Below are 7,558 nucleotides of genomic sequence, written 5' to 3'. Positions count from 1 at the left end.
TGTGTATTAAAATATTGAAAACGTTCTAATAAGTTGTCAACTCACATGTTATATATAGTGTTTAACTGTTCATGTTTAGCGCAGCACTATGCTGGGCATTTGTCTCCCACATTGGTGACACCCATCAAGTTTTTTGTATCAACGTGGTTAGTTTTTTTTATTTATTTTTTTCTTTTGGTTGGTTAGGGTGTTTGTGGAGAATCCGGAGCCCAGGAGCTGCTGTGTTTAAAATGTTCTTGTTTTGAACAGGTATGTGTGTTTCAAATGTTATTTGGATGTGAAATTAATCTATTTAGTATATTTCTATGTTATGGTGGAAGATTGTAATTATAGGGCAGATTATTTCTGTTTAGGTTTTGTTTTAATTGTTTTGTATGACTGTAGATTTATTTTATTAGTGAACATCAGAGAATTTTGGTTTTGTTTAATGCATTTCTGTGTCAGTTCGCGCCAAGCTGCGCTGGGGAGAGGGTGTTTGTGGGGAATCCGGAGCCCAGGAGCTGCTGTTTAAAATGTTCTTGTTTTGAACAGGAATAAAATTATCCTGAATCCTGATTCCGGTGTGATTGACTTCCTGTTGCCAACCGTTACACATCTATCCAGAAGTGCTATACAGGGTATAAATATGTATTTACAGATGTACAAAGGTTGTTATAAAAATAAAATGTTCAGTATAAAAATAATATAAATAAAAAGTATGGGAGCTATGTGCACATATACAGATTAAGCAGAATATACAGACATGTTAGGAATGAATTTAGGTTGGAATTTATGTTAGGACAGCTAAAGTTTTAATACGTATGTAACATTTATTTTTTTAGGTTAGATGTTGCAGCTTTAAACAGGTTCGGTGTGAGAGTCACTACCAGGTGGAGCAGAAGCGAAGCTCCGTCTGTGAAATATTACTACCTGTAGCGTAGCAGCGGTTCAACAGGAGAGCAGAACCAGCGTCTTACATCGCAGCTCGAAGACTTAAATAATTTTGCGGGTTATTTGTTTAGCTTTCTGACCGTCATGCTAATCCGGGTGAGTGTTTGTAGCTCTGCTTTACCTGCTGTCTGATCCTCCATATGTCTTTTTTACTGCAGTGAGCCTCGATGTAGCCAAACTCCGTCCAGTATGGCATTGTTTTTATGCCATATTAGATTCGTCGTGTTGATGCATTTTGACCTGCTTCAGTTTTCCGCCGCAACATGCAAACTTCCCCATTCACTCAGTGCGTTATAGTTACACATCGCTTTGTATTTGTTGCTGCGCGTTTGCGCAGTGTGAAGGAAAGAGCAGACCAGCTGCACAGGCAGGCTGCGAAACGATGCAGGTGATGATCGGTTTGTGTGATCGGCAACAAGAGACCGTGATCACCGATATAACGGAAATCGGCCCGATTACGATCGGTGACCGATCGATCGGCACACCTCTAATAATTAATAACATGATCATTATGGCCAAATATTACCTACACAAATGTAAATTTTTGAAAATTACCCCCAAACCTTCAATGTTGTATAAAAGAAATTTCACTTCTGTTCAACTCTGTGAAAATGATTGAAACAAATCCTTCCTGTTTTTTCTGCTCTCCTCTGTTGTAGTTTGTCCTGTTTAGTTTTTGACATTTATCCATTTAATGATCAGGACCCGTACAATAATTCCAGCTAATCAGTTTATTCAACTTTATGCTCATTTTTTTCTAATAGCTGTTGTGTCGTATGCCTTTCATGTCATTCTGTAACCCCTTTGTTTCTTTTGTGGTAATATAATCTTTGACTGCTTGTCACCTAAGATACTGTGTATAAAGTATGTATGCTTGTAAGATTTGGCTGTTTTTACAATAAAGTCTAGTTTTTTAAAAAAATTATTTGCTTGTGTTACAACTGGCTCAAAGTCATAACAAAACAGGAGACCATGCAGTGGTTAAAGTGCATAAAAAGGAATATTTATTAACAAAAACAATAATGGATTGTGCATGTCAGTATCAATGGTGTAATGCAAATGCTTGGAGGTGTTGAAGTGCAAAGACAAACGCAAAAAGGAGGGGAGCTGAGGCCTGGCAACAAAACACCTCAAGCAGCAGAGTGGATGCTGAAAGTGACCCAAGAAGGTGGAGATGGCCAGGCTTACATACTCTGTACTCCAATCAACGGAACCCTGCAAAGGGGAGGAGCACCTGCAACCCAGCACACAAGGCACAGGGCTGTAATAGTTTGGTTAAATAAGGAAATGTCAGTGAACCTGACTTGTGTAGATCAGTGTTTCTCAATCCTGGTCCTCATGGCACACTGCCCTGCTTGTTTTAGAAATTTCCCTGCTTTAATGCACCTCATTCAGCTGATTGCAGTTCAGCAAACACTTGTTAATTGAAATTACCTGTGCTGAAGCAAGGAAACACCTAAAACAGGGGTGTCAAACTCCAGTCCTCGAGGCCCGCTGTCCTGCAGTTTTTAGATGTGCCACAAGTACAAAACACTGGAATGAAATGGCTGAATTACCTCCTTGTGTAGATCAGTTCTTCAGAACATTGCTAATGACCTAATTATTCTATTCAGGTGTGGTGCACCAGAAGGTTTCAGGGCAGTGGACCTCCAGGACTGGAGTTTGATACCTGTGACCTAAAATATGCAGGGCAGAGTTCCTTGAGGTGCAGGGTTGGGAAATACTGCTTTAGATAGACTAAATATGTCTGTTTCATCAGGGTCTTCATCTAAAGGGATCCCATAAATCACACCTGTTTTTTTGTTTTGTTTTCTCCAGTGACTTTTTTTTTCCTCCAACACAGTTTTTTTTACAGGTATTATCCACATTTAAAGCCTTATTTTTTGTTCTTCGTTTTTACAAACTATAATATATTTCCATCTCTCAAAATCTTCACCATTTCAACATCTCCAATTTTCTTTATTTCTCTTGACACCACATTGGGGCTAATGTTAACCTGTCCCTTCTCATTATTAAGTTTTAGTAACTTCAAATTCTTCCGTCCCAACTCTTCTGAACAGTCGTTCAGAAGAGTTGGGACTAGTTTTCACCCCGCCCACAGACGATCCAGTATAAAGGCTGGACTGCCACTTGCACACACTCTGGTGTAAGGATAGGGGGAAGATGCCGGTTGCAGTAAATACAATCAGGTAAGACTAGAAACTTTGGAATATGGTTTAATTGGTAAATATCAGTGGCCCTTCGTTAAACACGTTAGAAATATTGTTGTTTCTGCTCCGCTGTAATTATTACGGTGACCGCTACCTTCCTAAGTTATGCCGAAATTCCCTGTCCCGAAAAATACTAACAAACACGTACTGGTTTGAAAACATAATTTGCGTCCTTAAAATGTTTGTCCCACGGTTCGTGGGCAAGTTTGTGCCCATGAACATGTCGTGGGCACAAGTTCTTTTGCGCCTCTAGACCACAGACTGCTATGAAGTTGGCTAACGGTTGGTTACCATTCATTCGCTTAGCTAATGCCGTTGCTTAACTCCTGGGCTGCATGAGCGCTTCCTGGTGGTGACCAAACTGGACTTCAATCTAGTCATAATATAATTTAAATTGGTAGATAATCTGAATTAACCCTAGGTATATTTGGTACACAAATGTTGGACCTACTATTGGATCATTTCATCTCTTGGTTGTTTAGGTGAAAAATCATTTCACATGTCTTTTAATCTTTCAGGACAGTCGGATTTCCCTGGGTCAAGATGAAATACATCAGTCTACTGCCGTTTCTTCTGGTCTTGTTTGGGAAAATTCAAGGTAACAGATTAAAAATAATTTGAATGCAACTCTTGTAAACTCACCATAACAGTTCAGTTTCTGAAATCAGCTGTCTGTACACAGCAATTGAATACTTTTGTGTGGTTTATACAGTGAATAACTCAGAACGGACTGAAATAAATTAAGACATTTACTGTCTACCTGAACATTTTGTTGTTACCTGAGACTTCTTGGTTTTTATTTACATTTATTTTTGAAAACTAAAATGAAATGCGTTTACTGTTTCATAACTTTGAACAAAATTAGTTGGATTGTCACAACTGTTTTTAGTGCATTCACATTTAAATGTGCCTGTTAAACGTTACAACTAATCCTAATGAGGTCAGAACTGCTTCATTAACTCAGTTCCACTGTGATAAAATGGACAGACATCCCTGTAAGTGTTTGTTCATTCATCTTTATCAAAACAATGTTTTATAACAGAGTAGATCAGACATTATCTACATCAAAATGCGCTCCACATTAGGTCATTATAAAGAAGTTTTTTAGTGTCTCTTTGAAGGCCTGATTACTTTGAAAGCTAAACGGAAATCACTTAAACAGAACCTGACAACAGAAAGTAGACCAAAAATAAATAAGAAGGCAAAACATCAAGCGCTAACTTATATGAAATTAAGAACGGATCAGAAACAAACTCGGTAGCTGAGTTTTCTTTGCAGATGTCAGCAAATCTTTGTTGATCTGCTAAGGTTGAAAAATGCAATTTCACAATTAAATAAGAATAAAAATTAAAATCACATGTGAATAAGCTTGTTGACTTGATAAGTCATTAAAATAAAGCAGCAACAGATGTAAACATTTACATGAGATATATTTCTAGTTCAGCCATCAGAGTTCAAACATGACATAACATTGACATGAACATAAAGAAGTCTTTATGAATGTTTGACAGTTGCTATGAAGTGTCATTCGGTAAATAATGACACTTTTAATGCAAAGTTGCTCTAAAAGTTGCATTAAAAGGGCCAACTTTGCATAATTTTGTAAATTATGATAATTTAATACAAAGTCTGCATTTTTAATAAACTTTTAATGCAACTTACATCAACTTTGCGTTAAAAGTGTCATTATTTACCGAATGATACTTCATGACAACAGTCATAAACATTCATAAAGACTTCTTTATGTTCATGACAGATGTTATGTTTATGACGGTGTCATGTCAGCCTTATGCACACCCCTTCAAATAAAGTGTTATCCAAGACGGTAACAGAAATCAAATCAAATTCAGTATTATTGTTGTTTAAATCTTTTTAACACATTTTAATAACATTTGTGTGAACCTTTATACCTGATGCTGCTGTTACACCTGAATTTTCCCTTTGTGGGACAATAAAGGATTGATATCTATTTTGTTTGAGATACTGCAGGGTGATATTAAACAGGCTGTTAATGTTTGGAAAAAACCTTAAATGTGGCTGAATTAAACCAAGAGTAAACCAGAATCCCTCCACAGTGATGGAAAACAGACATCGGCCATTTCTTGGCACCAAGGATGGCAAACTAGTTATTATGTTAATGGGGAATTAAAAGTTTAAACCGGGTCGGGTTTGTTTACAGAACTTTATTAAATCAAATCATCATTTCACAGCCAGGCTTTTTTTTTGTCTCGCATTAAAATTTATTTCATGAAACATTAAAGTTTAACTCAAAAAGCAAAAATAAAGAATTTTTTTCATATAATTTTTTTTTAAATTTGGTGCTGTTGTGTTTTCTGTTTTACCTAAAATGAATTTGCTGTGTTTCAACAGGTTCCACTGAAATGATCCAAATGTTTCTGCCAACTGGAAAAGAATCGACTATCAGTTTACCTATAGAAAAGCTTCCTGAAAATTCCACGGTTTTATTGCTTGATCATTTAAATAGGACCATAGGGACATGGAGAAATGGAGAAACAAAAGTGGAGCCGCGTTTCGAAGGAAAAGTGAAGATTTCTGTACCAACATCCCTGACATTTCTGAGTCTACAGGAATCAGACAGTGGAGTTTATATTTTGCGGGTGATAGGAGATCAGATTCAAACTACAAAGTTCAACATCATATTCCAAGGTAGGTTTGTCAATATTTGAGGTATGTACATGATAAAGAACTGCTTAGAAATGAAAACTCTTTACCTGTAATCTGCAGATCAGCGCTGTTAGGGTTAATGTATGTTAATGTACGTTTAATGTCTTGAAAGCTTCTGTTGGTTTGTTTTTTTTTTTTTCTTTAAATGTCCATCTGGCTCCATCGGAGCTCTTACAGCATCACACAGTTCATTAAAACCTGTCTTGTTTTGAATCTGTAGTTCTTTTGTAAATTATGACAATAATTTCTCCAAAACCTCATATGTACCTGAAGACCTGAATAAGACGCCGACGTTTCCTCTAATGAATTATGAATATAATCTCATGTATCTGTTTACATCCGAATCTGTCATGACTTTTAATGACTTGTTGCGTGAACAAACTTATTCACGTAATTTTAATTTAATTTCTTATTTAATGTTTTTTGACATTAGAGGAATAGCAACAAAGATTTATGCACGTTAGTAATGGAAACGCAGCAAACGAGTTAAGAGTATTTTGGTTTAAACCAGTTCGAAAACATATTGTTGCTTAATGACATCAGAAAGTGAAGCAGCTTTTTGTTCTCTACTAGAGGTTCAGAGATCAAATTAGAACTGGAACGATAAACTCTAGACGTCTCTAAACGGTTAGATGTGTTTCTGCTTAAGGACAATTAAATCTCAATAAGTAGGTCAATTAGTAGGACCCTGTGAAACTTGCCTGCATCCTGAGGAGATTATTCAGCCTTTGGCATAAAGTTTGTTGGATCAGGCAGGAATCAAGATGACAAATCATGTTGGATATATTCTCTTATAATCTCTCGTTTTATCTTTTCAGACCAAAATACGGATACCACAGTTGCTCCTGCTGCTGTTTCTCCTGCTGCTGTTTCTCCTGTTGTTTCTCCTGCTCTTGTTATTCTTGCCATCATTGCTGCTGCTGCTGTTGGATTATTGTGCTAGCTAAAGAAGGTAAGTCCATCTATTTATTACACCTTAAATATTACCTCCTAACTGCCTCCAGCCTGTTTAGGTTTGGTGTTTAAATGTATCAGTTTTTTCTGACAGCATGTTAGAACGGGTCTGATCTCAGAGATGTTTGGTTCAGCATTTTCAGTTTTTCATGTGTTTATAAAAACTAGTCCAGCACCGTAAACAAGGTTTATTTTAAGGTTTTTATGTTTGAATCTTAATTAAGCATGGAGTCATAATGCCAGACTAGTAAACAGCTTCATTAGAGGAAATCAGTCCTTGATTCACATTTTAAAATCTAAATATTATTAGTCATTGTATTTTATTACATTAACTAAAGTGGTTTAAATGTGTTGCTTCTCCTTCAGAACCAGAAGTGTCCTGATGTAGAAGATCTAGTTAACAATAATATTATTAACTGACTTATTCATTTTAACATTTCTGTCCCCAGAAACGTCAAGACCAGAAAGAAGCTGTACTCTTCTCAGCAAACTCTGGAACAAATTCTCCAACCGTCCAGATCCTCCTTCCACCTCCTCAAGACAACGGAGATCCTCACCTCATTCCTGAGTCTAATCGCCTCATGGAGGAAAACACTGGAGATTCACCTGTTTAAAGCTGCAGAGCTTTAAACAGGTGCAGCACAGAGCGACGGTCTGTGCAGTGCAGCACAGACTGTCGCTCAACTTATTTGGGAGCAAAATTAATGTTTGTAGCTGAACAAAGACACGAACATCGGTAGCCTACAGGCTACTTGTTAAGCTTAAGGTTCTGTATTGAT

At 36.9% G+C, this 7,558-nt stretch overlaps 1 protein-coding gene across 3 annotated transcripts in view; it reads left to right on the top strand.

The window, feature by feature from the left end:
* The window catches only part of LOC103148600 (uncharacterized), a 53,700-nt gene that overhangs the window by 21,371 nt on the left and 24,771 nt on the right, over nt 1-7,558 (top strand). For 2 of the 3 annotated variants that reach the window (XR_477369.2, XR_001664128.1), the window contains 3 exons: nt 5,511-5,807; nt 6,644-6,777; nt 7,229-7,552. The exons of the other annotated variant lie outside the window; for it this stretch is intronic. The gene's annotated coding sequence lies outside the window, so the exon portion shown is untranslated. Of the gene's footprint in view, nt 1-5,510; nt 5,808-6,643; nt 6,778-7,228; nt 7,553-7,558 lie in introns of those variants that run through there. 3 annotated transcript variants of the gene reach the window in all.

The sequence above is a fragment of the Poecilia formosa genome, unplaced genomic scaffold (assembly GCF_000485575.1).
Source record: "Poecilia formosa unplaced genomic scaffold, Poecilia_formosa-5.1.2 Scaffold208, whole genome shotgun sequence".
NCBI classification, from domain to species: domain Eukaryota; kingdom Metazoa; phylum Chordata; class Actinopteri; order Cyprinodontiformes; family Poeciliidae; genus Poecilia; species Poecilia formosa.
The sequence above is the reverse complement of the archived record's forward strand: the minus strand, read 5'-3'. Positions and strand labels throughout refer to the sequence as shown.